At 43.4% G+C, this 19,413-nt stretch overlaps 1 pseudogene; it reads left to right on the top strand.

Moving 5' to 3' along the window:
- Positions 1-19,055, top strand: part of LOC144763056 (uncharacterized) — an 875,608-nt pseudogene extending 856,553 nt beyond the window's left edge.
- Positions 19,056-19,413: the final 358 nt, after the last annotated feature.

Genomic DNA, 19,413 nt, shown 5'->3' with positions numbered 1-19,413 from the left:
CCTGCATAGAGCCTGTCAGCATATTACAGGACTGTATTTTATATGGATAGTTCAGTGTATTAATGCGTCTCCTGACTAGGATCTGCCAGCATATTACAGGACTGTATTTTATATGGAGAGCTCAGTGGGTTAATGCGCCTCCTGCAGAGAGTCTGCCTGCATATTACAAGACTGTATTTTACATGGATAGTTCAGTGGGTTAACGCGCCTCCTGCCTAGAGTCTGCCAGCATATTACAGGACTGTATTTTATATGGATAGCTCAGTGGGTTAATGCACCCCCTGCAGAGAATCTCCAGCATACTATAAGACTGTATTATATATGGATAGCTCAGTGGGTTAATGCGCCTCCTGCAGAGAGTGTGCTACATATTACAGGACTGTATTTTATACGGATGTCTCAGTGGGTTAATGTGCCTGCTGCAGAGAGTCTCTCAGCATATTACAGGACTGTTTTTCATATGGATAGCTCAGTGGGTTAATGTGCCTACTGCAGGGAGTTTGTCAGCATATTACAGGACTGTATTTTATATGGAGAGCTCAGTGGGTTAATGCGCCTCCTGCAGAGAGTCTGTCAGCATATTACAGGACTGTATTTTATATAGATAGTTCAGTAGGTTAATGTGCCTCCTGCAGAGAGTTTGTCAGCATATTACAGGACTGTATTTTTATAGATAGTTCAGTAGGTTATTGTGCCTCCTGCAGAGAGTTTGTCAGCATATTACATGACTGTATTTTATATGGAGAGCTCAGTGGGTTAATGCGCCTCCTGCAGAGAGTCTGTCAGCATATTACAGAGCTTTTTTTTATATGGGGAGCTCAGTGGGTTAATGCGCCTCCTGCACAGAGAGTCTGTCAGCATATTACAGGACTGTATTTTATATGGAGAGCTCAGTGGGTTAATGCGCCTCCTGCAGAGAGTCTGTCAGCATATTACAGGACTGTATTTTATATGGAGAGCTCAGTGGGTTAATGCGCCTCCTGCAGAGAGTCTGTCAGCATATTACAGGACTGTATTTTATATAGATAGTTCAGTAGGTTAATGTGCCTCCTGCAGAGAGTTTGTCAGCATATTACAGGACTGTATTTTATATGGAGAGCTCAGTGGGTTAATGCGCCTCCTGCAGAGAGTCTGTCAACATATTACAGAACTGTATTTTTTATGGAGAGCTCAGTGGGTTAATGCACCTCCTGCACAGAGAGTCTGTCAGCATATTACAGGACTGTATTTTATATAGATAGTTCAGTGGGTTAATGTGCCTCCTGCATAGAGTTTGTCAGCATATTACAGAATCAAACTATTTTATACGGATAGCTCAGTGGGTTAATGCGCCTCCTGCAGAGAGTCTGTCAGCATATTACAGGACTGTATTTTATATGGCTAGCTCAGTGGGTTAATGCGCCTCCTGCAGAGAGTCTGTCAGCATATTACAGAACTGTATTTTATATGGATAGCTCAGTGGGTTATTGTGCCTCCTGCTGAGAGTCTGTCAGCATATTACAGGACTGTATTTTATATGGATAGCTCAGTTGGTTAATGTGCCTCCTGCTAAGAGTCTGCCAGCATATTACAAGACTGTATTTTATATGGATAGTTCAGTGGGTTAATGTGCCTCCTGCAAAGAGCCTGTCAGCATATTACAGCTCAGTGGGTTAATGCTTCCTGTAAAGAGTCTATCAGCATAGTACAGGACTGTATTTTATATTGATAGCTCAGTAGGTTATTGCACCTCCTGCAGACAGTCGGCTACATATTACAGGACTGTATTTTATACGGATATCTCAGTGGGTTAATGTGCCTGCTGCAGAGAGTCTGTCAGCATATTACAGGACTGTATTTTATATAGATAGTTCAGTGGGTTAATGTGCCTCCTGCAGAGAGTTTGTCAGCATATTACAGAATCAAACTGTATTTTATACGGATAGCTCAGTGGGTTAATGCGCCTCCTGCAGAGAGTCTGTCAGCATATTACAGGACTATATTTTATATGGATAGCTCAGTTGGTTAATGTGCCTCCTGCTGAGAGTCTGCCAGCATATTACAAGACTGTATTTTATATGGATAGTTCAGTGGGTTAATGTGCCTCCTGCAAAGAGCCTGTCAGCATATTACAGGACTGTATTTTATATGGATAGTTCAGTGTATTAATGCGTCTCCTGACTAGGATCTGCCAGCATATTACAGGACTGTATTTTATATGGAGAGCTCAGTGGGTTAATGCGCCTCCTGCAGAGAGTCTGCCAGCATATTACAGGACTGTATTTTACATGGATAGTTCAGTGGGTTAACGCGCCTCCTGCCTAGAGTCTGCCAGCATATTACAGGACTGTATTTTATATGGATAGCTCAGTGGGTTAATGCACCCCCTGCAGAGAATCTCCAGCTTACTATAAGACTGTATTATATATGGATAGCTCAGTGGGTTAATGCGCCTCCTGCAGAGAGTGTGCTACATATTACAAGACTGTATTTTATACGGATGTCTCAGTGGGTTAATGTGCCTGCTGCAGAGAGTGTGCTACATATTACAGGACTGTATTTTATACAGATGTCTCAGTGGGTTAATGTGCCTGCTGCAGAGAGTCTCTTAGCATATTACAGGACTGTTTTTCATATGGATAGCTCAGTGGGTTAATGTGCCTCCTGCAGAGAGTTTGTCAGCATATTACAGGACTGTATTTTATATGGAGAGCTCAGTGGGTTAATGCGCCTCCTGCAGAGAGTCTGTCAGCATATTACAGGACTGTATTTTATATAGATAGTTCAGTAGGTTAATGTGCCTCCTGCAGAGAGTTTGTCAGCATATTACAGGACTGTATTTTTATAGATAGTTCAGTAGGTTATTGTGCCTCCTGCAGAGAGTTTGTCAGCATATTACATGACTGTATTTTATATGGAGAGCTCAGTGGGTTAATGCACCTCCTGCAGAGAGTCTGTCAGCATATTACAGAACTGCATTTTATATGGGGAGCTCAGTGGGTTAATGCGCCTCCTGCACAGAGAGTCTGTCAGCATATTACAGGACTGTAATTTATATAGATAGTTCAGTGGGTTAATGTGCCTCCTGCAGAGAGTTTGTCAGCATATTACAGGACTGTATTTTATATGGAGAGCTCAGTGGGTTAATGCGCCTCCTGCAGAGAGTCTATCAGCATATTACAGGACTGTATTTTATATAGATAGTTCAGTAGGTTAATGTGCCTCCTACAGAGAGTTTGTCAGCATATTACAGGACTGTATTTTATATGGAGAGCTCAGTGGGTTAATGCGCCTCCTGCAGAGAGTCTGTCAACATATTACAGGACTGTATTTTATATGGAGAGCTCAGTGGGTTAATGCGCCTCCTGCAGAGAGTCTATCAGCATATTACAGGACTGTATTTTATATAGATAGTTCAGTGGGTTAATGTGCCTCCTGCAGAGAGTTTGTCAGCATATTACAGAATCAAACTGTATTTTATACGGATAGCTCAGTGGGTTAATGCGCCTCCTGCAGAGAGTCTGTCAGCATATTACAGGACTGTATTTTATATGGCTAGCTCAGTGGGTTAATGGGCCTCCTGTAGAGAGTTTGTCAGCATATTACAGAACTGTATTTTAAACGGATAGCTCAGTGGGTTAATGCTTCCTGTAAAGAGTCTATCAGCATAGTACAGGACTGTATTTTATATTGATAGCGCAGTAGGTTATTGCACCTCCTGCAGACAGTCGGCTATATATTACAGGACTGTATTTTATATGGAGAGCTCAGTGGGTTAATGCGCCTCCTGCAGAGAGTCTGTCAACATATTACAGAACTGTATTTTTTATGGAGAGCTCAGTGGGTTAATGCACCTCCTGCACAGAGAGTCTGTCAGCATATTACAGGACTGTATTTTATATAGATAGTTCAGTGGGTTAATGTGCCTGCTGCAGAGAGTGTGCTACATATTACAGGACTGTATTTTATACAGATGTCTCAGTGGGTTAATGTGCCTGCTGCAGAGAGTCTCTCAGCATATTACAGGACTGTTTTTCATATGGATAGCTCAGTGGGTTAATGTGCCTCCTGCAGAGAGTTTGTCAGCATATTACAGGACTGTATTTTATATGGAGAGCTCAGTGGGTTAATGCGCCTCCTGCAGAGAGTCTGTCAGCATATTACAGGACTGTATTTTATATAGATAGTTCAGTAGGTTAATGTGCCTCCTGCAGAGAGTTTGTCAGCATATTACAGGACTGTATTTGTATAGATAGTTCAGTAGGTTATTGTGCCTCCTGCAGAGAGTTTGTCAGCATATTACATGACTGTATTTTATATGGAGAGCTCAGTGGGTTAATGCGCCTCCTGCAGAGAGTCTGTCAGCATATTACAGAACTGTATTTTATATGGGGAGCTCAGTGGGTTAATGCGCCTCCTGCACAGAGAGTCTGTCAGCATATTACAGGACTGTAATTTATATAGATAGTTCAGTGGGTTAATGTGCCTCCTGCAGAGAGTTTGTCAGCATATTACAGGACTTTATTTTATATGGAGAGCTCAGTGGGTTAATGCGCCTCCTGCAGAGAGTCTATCAGCATATTACAGGACTGTATTTTATATAGATAGCGCAGTGGGTTAATGCACCTCCTGCACAGAGAGTCTCTCAGCATATTACAGGACTGTTTTTCATATGGATAGCTCAGTGGGTTAATGTGCCTCCTGCAGAGAGTTTGTCAGCATATTACAGGACTGTATTTTATATGGAGAGCTCAGTGGGTTAATGCGCCTCCTGCAGAGAGTCTGTCAGCATATTACAGGACTGTATTTTATATAGATAGTTCAGTAGGTTAATGTGCCTCCTGCAGAGAGTTTGTCAGCATATTACAGGACTGTATTTTTATAGATAGTTCAGTAGGTTATTGTGCCTCCTGCAGAGAGTTTGTCAGCATATTACAGGACTGTATTTTATATGGCTAGCTCAGTGGGTTAATGCGCCTCCTGCAGAGAGTCTGTCAACATATTACAGAACTGTATTTTTTATGGAGAGCTCAGTGGGTTAATGCACCTCCTGCACAGAGAGTCTGTCAGCATATTACAGGACTGTATTTTATATAGATAGTTCAGTGGGTTAATGTGCCTCCTGCAGAGAGTTTGTCAGCATATTACAGAATCAAACTGTATTTTATACGGATAGCTCAGTGGGTTAATGCGCCTCCTGCAGAGAGTCTGTCAGCATATTACAGGACTGTATTTTATATGGCTAGCTCAGTGGGTTAATGCGCCTCCTGCAGAGTCTGTCAGCATATTACAGAACTGTATTTTATATGGATAGCTCAGTGGGTTATTGTGCCTCCTGCTGAGAGTCTGTCAGCATATTACAGGACTGTATTTTATATGGATAGCTCAGTTGGTTAATGTGCCTCCTGCTAAGAGTCTGCCAGCATATTACAAGACTGTATTTTATATGGATAGTTCAGTGGGTTAATGTGCCTCCTGCAAAGAGCCTGTCAGCATATTACAGCTCAGTGGGTTAATGCTTCCTGTAAAGAGTCTATCAGCATAGTACAGGACTGTATTTTATATTGATAGCTCAGTAGGTTGTTTGTCAGCATATTACAGAATCAAACTGTATTTTATACGGATAGCTCAGTGGGTTAATGCGCCTCCTGCAGAGAGTCTGTCAGCATATTACAGGATTGTATTTTATATGGATAGCTCAGTTGGTTAATGTGCCTCCTGCTGAGAGTCTGCCAGCATATTACATGACTGTATTTTATATGGATAGTTCAGTGGGTTAATGTGCCTCCTGCAAAGAGCCTGTCAGCATATTACAGGACTGTATTTTATATGGATAGTTCAGTGTATTAATGCGTCTCCTGACTAGGATCTGCCAGCATATTACAGGACTGTATTTTATATGGAGAGCTCAGTGGGTTAATGCGCCTCCTGCAGAGAGTCTGCCAGCATATTACAAGACTGTATTTTACATGGATAGTTCAGTGGGTTAACGCGCCTCCTGCCTAGAGTCTGCCAGCATATTACAGGACTGTAATTTATATGGATAGCTCAGTGGGTTAATGCACCCCCTGCAGAGAATCTCCAGCATACTATAAGACTGTATTATATATGGATAGCTCAGTGGGTTAATGTGCCTCCTGCAGAGAGTGTGCTACATATTACAGGACTGTATTTTATACGGATGTCTCAGTGGGTTAATGTGCCTGCTACAGAGAGTGTGCTACATATTACAGGACTGTATTTTATACAGATGTCTCAGTGGGTTAATGTGCCTGCTGCAGAGAGTCTCTCAGCATATTACAGGACTGTTTTTCATATGGATAGCTCAGTGGGTTAATGTGCCTCCTGCAGAGAGTTTGTCAGCATATTACAGGACTGTATTTTATATGGAGAGCTCAGTGGGTTAATGCGCCTCCTACAGAGAGTTTGTCAGCATATTACAGGACTGTATTTTATATAGATAGTTCAGTAGGTTATTGTGCCTCCTGCAGAGAGTTTGTCAGCATATTACATGACTGTATTTTATATGGAGAGCTCAGTGGGTTAATGCGCCTCCTGCAGAGAGTCTGTCAGCATATTACAGAACTGTATTTTATATGGGGAGCTCAGTGGGTTAATGCGCCTCCTGCACAGAGAGTCTGTCAGCATATTACAGGACTGTAATTTATATAGATAGTTCAGTGGGTTAATGTGCCTCCTGCAGAGAGTTTGTCAGCATATTACAGGACTGTATTTTATATGGAGAGCTCAGTGGGTTAATGCGCCTCCTGCAGAGAGTCTGTCAGCATATTACAGGACTGTATTTTATATAGATAGTTCAGTGGGTTAATGTGCCTCCTGCAGAGAGTCTGTCAACATATTACAGAACTGTATTTTTTATGGAGAGCTCAGTGGGTTAATGCACCTCCTGCACAGAGAGTCTGTCAGCATATTACAGGACTGTATTTTATATAGATAGTTCAGTGGTTTAATGTGCCTCCTGCAGAGAGTTTGTCAGCATATTACAGAATCAAACTGTATTTTATACGGATAGCTCAGTGAGTTAATGCGCCTCCTGCAGAGAGTCTATCAGCATATTACAGGACTGTATTTTATATGGCTAGCTCAGTGGGTTAATGCGCCTCCTGCAGAGAGTCTGTCAGCATATTACAGAACTGTATTTTAAACGGATAGCTCAGTGGGTTAATGCTTCCTGTAAAGAGTCTATCAGCATAGTACAGGACTGTATTTTATATTGATAGCTCAGTAGGTTATCGCACCTCCTGCAGACAGTCGGCTATATATTACAGAACTGTATTTTATATGGATAGCTCAGTGGGTTATTGCACCTCCTGCAGACAGTCGGCTACATATTACAGGACTGTATTTTATAAGGATATCTCAGTGGGTTAATGTGCCTGCTGCAGAGAGTCTGTCAGCATATTACAGGACTGTATTTTATATAGATAGTTCAGTGGGTTAATGTGCCTCCTGCAGAGAGTTTGTCAGCATATTACAGAATCAAACTGTATTTTATATGGAGAGCTCAGTGGGTTAATGCGCCTCCTGCAGAGAGTCTGTCAGCATATTACAGGACTGTATTTTATATGGATAGCTCAGTTGGTTAATGTGCCTCCTGCTGAGAGTCTGCCAGCATATTACAAGACTGTATTTTATATGGATAGTTCAGTGGGTTAATGTGCCTCCTGCAAAGAGCCTGTCAGCATATTACAGCTCAGTGGGTTAATGCTTCCTGTAAAGAGTCTATCAGCATAGTACAGGACTGTATTTTATATTGATAGCTCAGTAGGTTATTGCACCTCCTGCAGACAGTCGGCTACATATTACAGGACTGTATTTTATACGGATATCTCAGTGGGTTAATGTGCCTGCTGCAGAGTCTGTCAGCATATTACAGGACTGTATTTTATATAGATAGTTCAGTGGGTTAATGTGCCTCCTGCAGAGAGTTTGTCAGCATATTACAGAATCAAACTGTATTTTATACGGATAGCTCAGTGGGTTAATGCGCCTCCTGCAGAGAGTCTGTCAGCATATTACAGGACTGTATTTTAAATGGATAGCTCAGTTGGTTAATGTGCCTCCTGCTGAGAGTCTGCCAGCATATTACAAGACTGTATTTTATATGGATAGTTCAGTGGGTTAATGTGCCTCCTGCAAAGAGCCTGTCAGCATATTACAGGACTGTATTTTATATGGATAGTTCAGTGTATTAATGCGTCTCCTGACTAGGATCTGCCAGCATATTACAGGACTGTATTTTATATGGAGAGCTCAGTGGGTTAATGCGCCTCCTGCAGAGAGTCTGCCAGCATATTACAAGACTGTATTTTACATGGATAGTTCAGTGGGTTAACGCGCCTCCTGCCTAGAGTCTGCCAGCATATTACAGGACTGTATTTTATATGGATAGCTCAGTGGGTTAATGCGCCTCCTGCAGAGAGTGTGCTACATATTACAGGACTGTATTTTATACGGATGTCTCAGTGGGTTAATGTGCCTGCTGCAGAGCGTGTGCTACATATTACAGGACTGTATTTTATACAGATGTCTTAGTGGGTTAATGTGCCTGCTGCAGAGAGTCTCTCAGCATATTACAGGACTGTTTTTCATATGGATAGCTCAGTGGGTTAATGTGCCTCCTGCAGAAAGTTTGTCAGCATATTACAGGACTGTGTTTTATATGGAGAGCTCAGTGGGTTAATGCACCTCCTGCACAGAGAGTCTGTCAGCATATTACAGGACTGTATTTTATATAGATAGTTCAGTGGGTTAATGTGCCTCCTGCAGAGAGTTTGTCAGCATATTACAGAATCAAACTGTATTTTATACGGATAGCTCAGTGGGTTAATGCGCCTCCTGCAGAGAGTCTGTCAGCATATTACAGGACTGTAATTTATATAGATAGTTCAGTGGGTTAATGTGCCTCCTGCAGAGAGTTTGTCAGCATATTACAGGACTGTATTTTATATGGAGAGCTCAGTGGGTTAATGCGCCTCCTGCAGAGAGTCTGTCAGCATATTACAGGACTGTATTTTATATAGATAGTTCAGTAGGTTAATGTGCCTCCTGCAGAGAGTTTGTCAGCATATTACAGGACTGTATTTTATATGGAGAGCTCAGTGGGTTAATGCACCTCCTGCACAGAGAGTCTGTCAGCATATTACAGGACTGTATTTTATATAGATAGTTCAGTGGTTTAATGTGCCTCCTGCAGAGAGTTTGTCAGCATATTACAGAATCAAACTGTATTTTATACGGATAGCTCAGTGAGTTAACGCGCCTCCTGCAGAGAGTCTGTCAGCATATTACAGGACTGTATTTTATATGGCTAGCTCAGTGGGTTAATGCGCCTCCTGCAGAGAGTCTGTCAGCATATTACAGAACTGTATTTTAAACGGATAGCTCAGTGGGTTAATGCTTCCTGTAAAGAGTCTATCAGCATAGTACAGGACTGTATTTTATATTGATAGCTCAGTAGGTTATCGCACCTCCTGCAGACAGTCGGCTATATATTACAGAACTGTATTTTATATGGATAGCTCAGTGGGGTATTGCACCTCCTGCAGACAGTCGGCTACATATTACAGGACTGTATTTTATACGGATATCTCAGTGGGTTAATGTGCCTGCTGCAGAGAGTCTGTCAGCATATTACAGGACTGTATTTTATATAGATAGTTCAGTGGGTTAATGCGCCTCCTGCAGAGAGTCTGTCAGCATATTACAGAACTGTATTTTATATGGATAGCTCAGTTGGTTAATGTGCCTCCTGCTGAGAGTCTGCCAGCATATTACAAGACTGTATTTTATATGGATAGTTCAGTGGGTTAATGTGCCTCCTGCAAAGAGCCTGTCAGCATATTACAGGACTGTATTTTATATGGATAGTTCAGTGTGTTAATGCGTCTCCTGACTAGGATCTGCCAGCATATTACAGGACTGTATTTTATATGGAGAGCTCAGTGGGTTAATGCGCCTCCTGCAGAGAGTCTGCCAGCATATTACAAGACTGTATTTTACATGGATAGTTCAGTGGGTTAGCGCGCCTCCTGCCTAGAGTCTGCCAGCATATTACAGGACTGTATTTTATATGGATAGCTCAGTGGGTTAATGCACCCCCTGCAGAGAATCTCCAGCATACTATAAGACTGTATTATATATGGATAGCTCAGTTGGTAATGCGCCTCCTGCAGAGAGTGTGCTACATATTACAGGACTGTATTTTATACGGATGCCTCAGTGGGTTAATGTGCCTGCTGCAGAGAGTGTGCTACATATTACAGGACTGTATTTTATACAGATGTCTCAGTGGGTTAATGTGCCTGCTGCAGAGAGTCTCTCAGCATATTACAGGACTGTTTTTCATATGGATAGCTCAGTGGGTTAATGTGCCTCCTGCAGAGAGTTTGTCAGCATATTACAGGACTGTATTTTATATGGAGAGCTCAGTGGGTTAATGCGCCTCCTGCAGAGAGTCTGTCAACATATTACAGAACTGTATTTTTTATGGAGAGCTCAGTGGGTTAATGTGCCTCCTGAACAGAGAGTCTGTCAGCATATTACAGGACTGTATTTTATATGGAGAGCTCAGTGGGTTAATGCGCCTCCTGCAGAGAGTCTGTCAGCATATTACAGGACTGTATTTTATATAGATAGTTCAGTAGGTTAATGTGCCTCCTGCAGAGAGTTTGTCAGCATATTACAGGACTGTATTTTTATAGATAGTTCAGTAGGTTATTGTGCCTCCTGCAGAGAGTTTGTCAGCATATTACATGACTGTATTTTATATGGAGAGCTCAGTGGGTTAATGCGCCTCCTGCAGAGAGTCTGTCAGCATATTACAGAACTGTATTTTATATGGGGAGCTCAGTGGGTTAATGCGCCTCCTGCACAGAGAGTCTGTCAGCATATTACAGGACTGTAATTTATATAGATAGGTCAGTGGGTTAATGTGCCTCCTGCAGAGAGTTTGTCAGTATATTACAGGACTGTATTTTATATGGAGAGCTCAGTGGGTTAATGCGCCTCCTGCAGAGAGTCTGTCAGCATATTACAGGACTGTATTTTATATGGAGAGCTCAGTGGGTTAATGCGCCTCCTGCAGAGAGTCTGTCAACATATTACAGAACTGTATTTTATATGGAGAGCTCAGTGGGTTAATGCACCTCCTGCACAGAGAGTCTGTCAGCATATTACAGGACTGTATTTTATATAGATAGTTCAGTGGGTTAATGTGCCTCCTGCAGAGAGTTTGTCAGCATATTACAGAATCAAACTGTATTTTATACGGATAGCTCAGTGGGTTAATGCGCCTCCTGCAGAGAGTCTGTCAGCATATTACAGGACTGTATTTTATATGGCTAGCTCAGTGGGTTAATGCGCCTCCTGCAGAGAGTCTGTCAGCATATTACAGAACTGTATTTTAAACGGATAGCTCAGTGGGTTAATGCTTCCTGTAAAGAGTCTATCAGCATAGTACAGGACTGTATTTTATAGGGATAGTTCAGTGGGTTGATGCTTCTACTGCAGAGAGTCTGCCGGCATATTAGAGGACTGTATTTTATATGGATAGCTCAGTGGGTTTACACGCCTCCTGCAGAGAGTCTGCCAGCATATTACAAGACTGTATTTTACAGGGATAGCTCAGTGGGTTACTTGGGTGTATAGACCACCAGGCACATCTGCAATTGCCCCTGCTTACATTAATAACCCCGCCCCCTTTGTATTCTGTGACCCCATTGGCCACCCGCTCCCGCCTCCCAGCTGCTCCTCCCTCCCCCTTAGCCTCAAATGGAGCCGGCGCGGCGTAGGCGAGTGTGACCTGACCCTAGGACACCCCCACGCCGCACGGGCCACCAGCTGTAGGCGCGTCTCGGCCCCAGCGCCACAGGTTCGTCCCTGACCTCGGTGCCCCCTTGCTGCTGCTCATTTTTTCCTCCCGCTGTTGCCCTCATCTTTGCCATTTCATAATTGTATTGTATTTTAGTGTTTTCTGCTGACAGTAGTTTTTGCGTTTTTTGTCAATATTGTACCGCCGGTGTGACCGTTCCCCGCCGCTGCTCCCTCGCGGCCCCGCCCCCTTTGTATTCTGTGACCCCATTGGCCGCCCGCTCCCATCTCCCAGCTGCTCCTCCCTCCCACTTTGCCTCAAATGGAGCCCGCGCGTACGCGCTGCGGTCACACGCAGCGGGCGTGCTGATTGTGCGCAGAGACCACGCCCAGCGCCAGGACCCCTGGTCCTCGACGATGCCAACGCACCCGACAAACTTATGACACCGCCACCCTCCACGCACTCAACGCCGGCCGAAACACCGCCTGCTACCAAGCCACCTCGAGGCACACACACGGACCCTTCACCTGCCAAGCCTGCCAATTCTAAATTAAGGCCTAACCCCACGTGGGCTACTAGGACTACAGTGCGCCCTACTAAAATAACGTATAAACATTCAAAGACCTTTTCAAATTAATCCACAGTGTATTCGATACGTTTCATTTATGTAAATCATCAGTAGAATCCAAAAGACTGTTCATAGGATCAAATCATATAACATTTACAATATGCATTGTTTTTAGAATGTTTCATGAACCACCACCCAATGCATTTCGGGACGTTCTTGTCCCTTCGTCAGGGGTTCCAATTGTCAACTTAATAGAAAAGACGAACGTCGTGGCTAAATGATCCGTGCAAAATCAAGAACGATGACAACTCTCTCTATAAGCGAACCTATGTAGTCTGTCTATTACGAAGAATCCTCTGTACCTAAATGAAACGTATCGAATACACTGTGGATTAATTTGAAAAGTTCTTTGAATGTTTATACGTTATTTTAGTAGTGCGCACTGTAGTCCTAGCAGCCCACGTGGGGTTAGGCCTTAATTTAGAGTTCATTCACCAATGCTTGGCAGGCATTAATACAGAGCAGCACACATATCGGTAAAACTTGAGCAATTAGTTGAAAGTGTGCGACACCCAACCACATTTATTCATATAAGCCTGCCAATTCACCTGCCTCCGGACCTGCACCGCACCCGCCAAGCCGAGCACCAGCAACAACCACCTCAAGTGCATCCTACTCAACACCCGCTCCGTCCACAGGCACGCCGTGGAACTCTGGAACCTCCTCGACACAACATCACCAGACGTCACCTTCCTCACGGAAACATGGATGAACGCCTCCTCAACCCCCAACATCGCCATAGCCATCCTGGATGGCTACAAGATCACCCTGAGGGACTGCGTCAACCAAACCGGAGGAGGCATCGCCATCGTCCACAGAAACACCAAACCGCATCACGACCAACTCCGACGACACCCTCACAAGAGGGTATACTCGGCCCGAATATTATAGTGGGCCCTGAGTTTCCCCTGCACCGCAGCAAGAGGGCGAAGGGTCTTTCAAGAAGGATTCTGCTTATGCGCAGTTTCCAGTGTCGCCAGTTCCGCCTCCAGCGCCTCCCTCTCCTCGCGCCGAAGCCTGTTCAGGGCGGAGTTCAGCGCAATGCACGTGCCCCATGTCGTCGCCTTAAAGGCGTCCCATTGGGTGAAGACCGAGGTGTCTCCATCTTTGTTAAGCTCAAAAAACTCACCAATGGCTGCCCTAAGTTTTTTGCAGGATTCCTCATCCCGCGTAAGAGAGATAGGGAAGTACCATTTGCGGTGAGGGGATGACTCCGGGGCCCAGACCAAGCACGTCGCCAAAAGGCTATGATCAGACACCGAAAGCGGAAATATCTTGCTGTCCCGCAAGTCGCCCTGCAAAGACTGATGTAGAAAAATGTGGTCGAGACGTGAATATGTGTGGTGGACATCGGAATAGAACCTGTAATCCCTAGTGCGGGGGTGTAGGGAGCGCCAGCTATCAACAAGGCCCAGACTGATCAAAGTGTCGCGCAGTTCAGGGGAGAAGAGACCCGCCTCCGTCCTCTGCTGATGTGAGCAATCAAGACTTTTGTCCCAAACCAAATTAAAATCCCCCATCACTATCAACGCTCCCTCCCCAAAGTCCCCCACCACCCTCAGGCCTCAAGGAACCCATTCTGGCCCGCATTCGGTGCATAGACAACCACCCACGTGCAAAGCTTACCCAGGAGCATCCCCTTCACCATCAGCCACCGCCCCTCCTTGTCACCCCGCACCCCCATGGGTTGAAATTGAAGTTTAGAGCGGAACAAAAGCGCCACCCCCCGGTGCTTAGTAGTGGCAGAGGATTTGTAGATCAGGGGGTATTGCCTGTGCTTAAGTCTAGATTCATCTTTACGGGCCAAATGAGTCTCCTGCAGGCCCACCACATCTAAATGATGATCAAGAATATACTTCCATACTTTCTGACGCTTTTGAGGAGAATTAAGGCCTTTAACATTCCAGGAGCCTATTGTAACAGGCAACATTTAGTCAACGCCCCCCCCCCCCCACCGCTCCAAACAGTGCCCCCCATAACGCCAGAATCAAACCAAACACACTGCAATCACACCAAATCCCCAGCCGCCACCACTGAGTCACCACCACGTCTTACTCCGTCGCCATCTTGACCACGCCCCCTCCACATTGTTTTTAAGGTCGAAACGTCGTCGACAAACAGAAGCGAACCATTTTCCCAGCACATATCATTGTATATAGCTGCTGTTCACATGCTACAACTGTCCCATCTCGCACAGAACATTTGGAGATGGGCCATTCCACAGAACATATATCTGTTGGCAGAGCACCTTCCAGGAGTTCACAATCAGATAGCAGATCTGTTGAGTCGGCAGACACAACAAATTCATGAATGGGAACTACATCCGCAGGTTCTTCAACCATTCTTTCACAAGCAGGGTCATCCAGACATAGATCTGTTCGCCACACACGAAAACGCAAAATGCCTAACCTTCGCCGCCAGGTTTCTACACCCGCTGTCCAAGGGCAATGCAATATGGATGAACTGGTCAGGAAGATTTGCATACGCTTTTCTGCCAATACCACTAATACCATTAGTAGTACGCAAGCTCAGACAACAGTCTCTCAAACTAATCCTAGTAGCTCCCACATGGGCACCCAACCATGGTTTACCACACTGCTAGAACTATCTCTAGTTCCACACCAAAAGCTACGACTAACTTCATCCCTGCTAACACAGAACCATGGAGACATCCGACATCCAGACCCAAATCAACTGAATCTGGCAATCTGGCTCCTGAAGTCTTAGAGTTTGGTTATCTTAACCTACCACCAGACTGTATGAACATTATTAAAGAGGACGGGAGACCTACTACCAGAGCTTGTTATGCTGCTAAATGGAAGAGATTCACCATTGATTCAACAATAACCACATTGATCCCCTGAATGTCTCCATCCAGAATATTATGTGTTACCTTTTACATTTACAAAGGTGTACCTTAGTATATTCATCCATACGCCTGCACCTTGCAGCAATTGCAGCATATTTACAAAACAGACAACATCTGTCTCTTTTCAGAGTGCCTGCAATTAAAGCATTATGGAAGGATTAAAAAGAATCATCCCTTCCAGGTTGCCACCTTCTCCAGTATGGAACCTAAACGTTGTTCTTGCAAGACTCATGGGACCCCCTTTCGAGCCTTTACATAAATGTGAACTGCAATTCCTCACGTGGAAAACAGCTTTTCTTATTGCTATCACCTCTCTTAGAAGAGTAAGTGAAATACAAGCATTTACAATACAAGAACCATTTTTAAAACTACATCGTAACAAAGTGGTTTTAAGAACTAATCCAAAAGTCAGAACTCCTTTTCATTTAAACCAATCTGTAGATTACCTGTGTTTTTCCAAAACCCAAACTCTGTAGCAGAAAGGGCTCTACACACATTAGATGTTAAAAGAGCTCTTCTCTACTATATAGATAGGACTAAGTCTTTTCGAAAAACAAAACAACTGTGTTTGTCTTTCTCTCCACCTCATAAAGGCAACCCCATCTCTAAAGGTGGGATTGCCAGGTGGATTGTAAAATGTATAAAAATATGCTATCAAAACACAAAACGTACATTAACAGTTCCTCCTAGAGCGCACTCAACAAGCAAACTAGGAACCTCTATGGCTTTCTTAGGAAACATCCCCCTAGAGGACATATGCAAGGCTGCAACATGGTCTACAACACACACCTTCACTAAACACTACTGTGTTGATGTGCAAGCCAACCAGAAAGCTGCAGTAGGCCAAGCTGTCCTTAAAACTCTCTTTCAAACTACTGCAACAGATACAGGTGACCGCCGCTAGGGGAGACACTGCTGCACAATCGATGCTAAGTGTACAATCTGCAGCTCATATGCCTCGAACAGAAAATGCTACTTACCAGTATGCATCTGTTCTTGGCATGTAGAGCTGCAGAGTTGTACACGCCCTCCCGCCTCCCCGGGACCTGTATCTGTTCCAGTTTTATCTTACCTAGATGCACACGCATGGACATCTTTTTTCTTTACTTCTACTAACTCCGTCATTTCCCATCATGGTGAAAAACAATCTAAGGATGGAGCCGATGCCCACAGTCCCTATCGTCCAAGGGAGGAGTCACCTATCTCGTGACTACAAAGACTTCTTCCAAGATGACTACAACATGCGATCATCCGAGCCCACCACCAGGTGACGATCTAATGCTAAGTGTACATCTCTGCAGCTCTACATGCCAAGAACAGATGCATACTGGTAAGTAGCATTTTCCTTACTGGTAAAGTCAGATTTAACATTACTATTTTAAAAAAGCTACTTTTAGAAAGTGGACTTTTCTCTGCTTGTACTGCTCTTTGTGCCTTATACCCTGTCTCTAGTACACGTCTGGGCTAGGTGACCGACCCCTTTGTGTATTCCTTCTAGAGAGCCACAGACACTGCAAGGGTTGGGTGTGATTTAGCACTTATCTGCATCCATCTGCATCCCAATGGGTCTTTCTGGGCAGATGGGAGGAAGGGGCCCACTCTTACCCTTCACAGGGTAGTAGACTGTCCCCATATAAAGGAATGATTACTCCCTTTGGTAGTCTGGAGTGAGTGCCAGGATTGAAAGCGATACTGGTGTACTTCAAAACTACTCTTTGAAGTTTCCCTCACAAATAAGGCCCATTTGGACGTAAGTGCTGAGTCTCTGGCCCCATCACATCCGACTCTTTTGGATCTACATAGAACCGCTGTCAGAAGAACTGTGGTGCTACACAAAAGACTCAACTGGAGTCTTGGTTACTCCTTGAGTCCACAATCCACGATAGGAGGGCATCAAGAAAGGATCATATGCCCTTGCTCTGCCTATGGCATCTTTACATTGAAAGTGTAATCTAGAATTTCTTCAGCACACTTGTCTATGTGGTGAATTAAATGTCTCATTAAATGCCAATAGAATTTCGTGATGGACCCACCATTTAAGCTTATCCAGTGTTTTTTTTTCCAACAGGTGAAATAAATGCAGTAATGAACAAAAAAAGTGAAGGAATTAATCATCAGTTGTGTAGGAAGTGATGTAAAAACAGTGCACCTTAAAATTTCTTCCATTGAAGGCTAATGCCTCGCCAAAGTCTTTCTACAGCAGAAAATCCAAACTGCCCAATGTGGTCTGTACTTGGCTCTTAGGGATCACCTGATAAACATTGACAAACTAACACACTGACATACTGAAGCAAGTCTGATAAGGTTCTCACTACGAAGGAAGAGATAACCTGGATCAGAAAGAACACACAGAAGAGAAACCGTTTGAATATCTAGAAAGTGGCAACGCATTTATTAGGGAGACAAAGCAAGTGCAACATCAGAAAGTTATACTGGAGAAGAACCATATTGATCGACTGACTGTGGAAAAGTTTTCTCTGCCGTGAAAGCCATAATGCAGCATCAGAATGTCCACGTAGAGGAGAAACCATATAAATATAGAGAATGTGACAAAGCATTTATAACAATTGGACAGCTAAAGCGACATCAGAAAATCCACACTGGGGAGAAACCATATAAATGTACAGAATGTGACAAAGCATTTGTAACAAATGGAGATCTAAAGCAACATCAGAAAATCCACACTGGGGAGAGACCATATAAATGTACAGAATGTGACAAAGCATTTATAACAAATGGAGAGCTAAAGCGACATCACATGATCCACACTGGGGAGAAACCATATAAATGTACAGAATGTGACAAATCATTTATAACAAATAAAGATCTAAAACTACATCACATGATCCACACTGGGGAGAAACCATATAAATGTACAGAATGTGATAAGGCGTTTAAAACAAATGGATTGCTAAAGCAACATCTGAAATTCCACACTGGGGAGAAACCGTATAAATGTACAGAATGTGACAAAGCTTTTGTAATAAATGGAGAGCTAAAGCGACATCAGAAAATCCACACTGGGAAGAAACCACATCAATGTACAGAGTGTGACAAAGCATTCATTAGAAAGTCACATCTAAAGGAACATCAGAAAGGCCACACTGGGGAGAAACCATATCAATGTACAGAGTGTGACAAAGCATTCATTAGAAAGTCACGTCTAATGTTACATCAGAAACTCCACACTGGGGAGAAACCATATCAATGTACAGAGTGTGACAAAGCATTCATTAGAAAGTCACGTCTAATGGAACATCAGAAAATCCACACTGGGGAGATGCCATTTCAATGTACAGAGTGTGACAAAGCATTTCCTAGAAAGTCACATCTACTGGACCATCAGAAATTCCACACTGGGTGGAAACCATATCAATGTACAGAGTGTGACAAAGCATTCATTAAAAAGGCACGTCTAATGTTACATCAGAAAATCCACACTGGGGAGAAACCATATACATGTGCAGAATGTGAGAAGACATTCATTAGAAAGGAACAACTAATGTTACATCAGAAATTCCACACTGGGGAGAGACCATATAAATGTACAGAATGTGACAAAGCATTTATAACAAATGGAAACCTACAACAACATCAGAAAATCCACACTGGGCAGAGACCATATAAATGTACAGAATGTGATAAAGCATTTATAACAAATAAAGATCTAAAACGACATCACATAGTCCACACTGGGGAGAAACCATATAAATGTGAGAAGGCATTCATTAGAAAGGCACATCTAATGTTACATCAGAAATTCCACACTGGGTAGAAACCATATCAATGCACAGAATGTGGCAAAGCATGTATAACAAATCGACAGCTAAAGTAAAATCAAAAGGTCCAAACTGGGGAGAAACCATACCAATGTACAGAATGTGAAAAATCATTTTTAATCAATTGAGAGCTGAAGCAACATTAGAAAATCTCCACCGGAGAGAGAACATTCAACTGCACTGAATGTGAGAAGGCATTTATTAGAAAGTAGCATCTTATGCAACATCAGATAGTCCACGTAGGAGAGAAACCCATGAATGTGCATAATGCAACAAGATATTTATTACTAGGCAAAGATAAATACCACATCAGAAATTCCACACG

The sequence above is a fragment of the Lissotriton helveticus genome, chromosome 6 (assembly GCF_964261635.1).
Source record: "Lissotriton helveticus chromosome 6, aLisHel1.1, whole genome shotgun sequence".
Lineage (NCBI taxonomy): Eukaryota > Metazoa > Chordata > Amphibia > Caudata > Salamandridae > Lissotriton > Lissotriton helveticus.
Note: the sequence above shows the minus strand (reverse complement) of the source record. Positions and strands in the feature narration are given on the sequence as shown.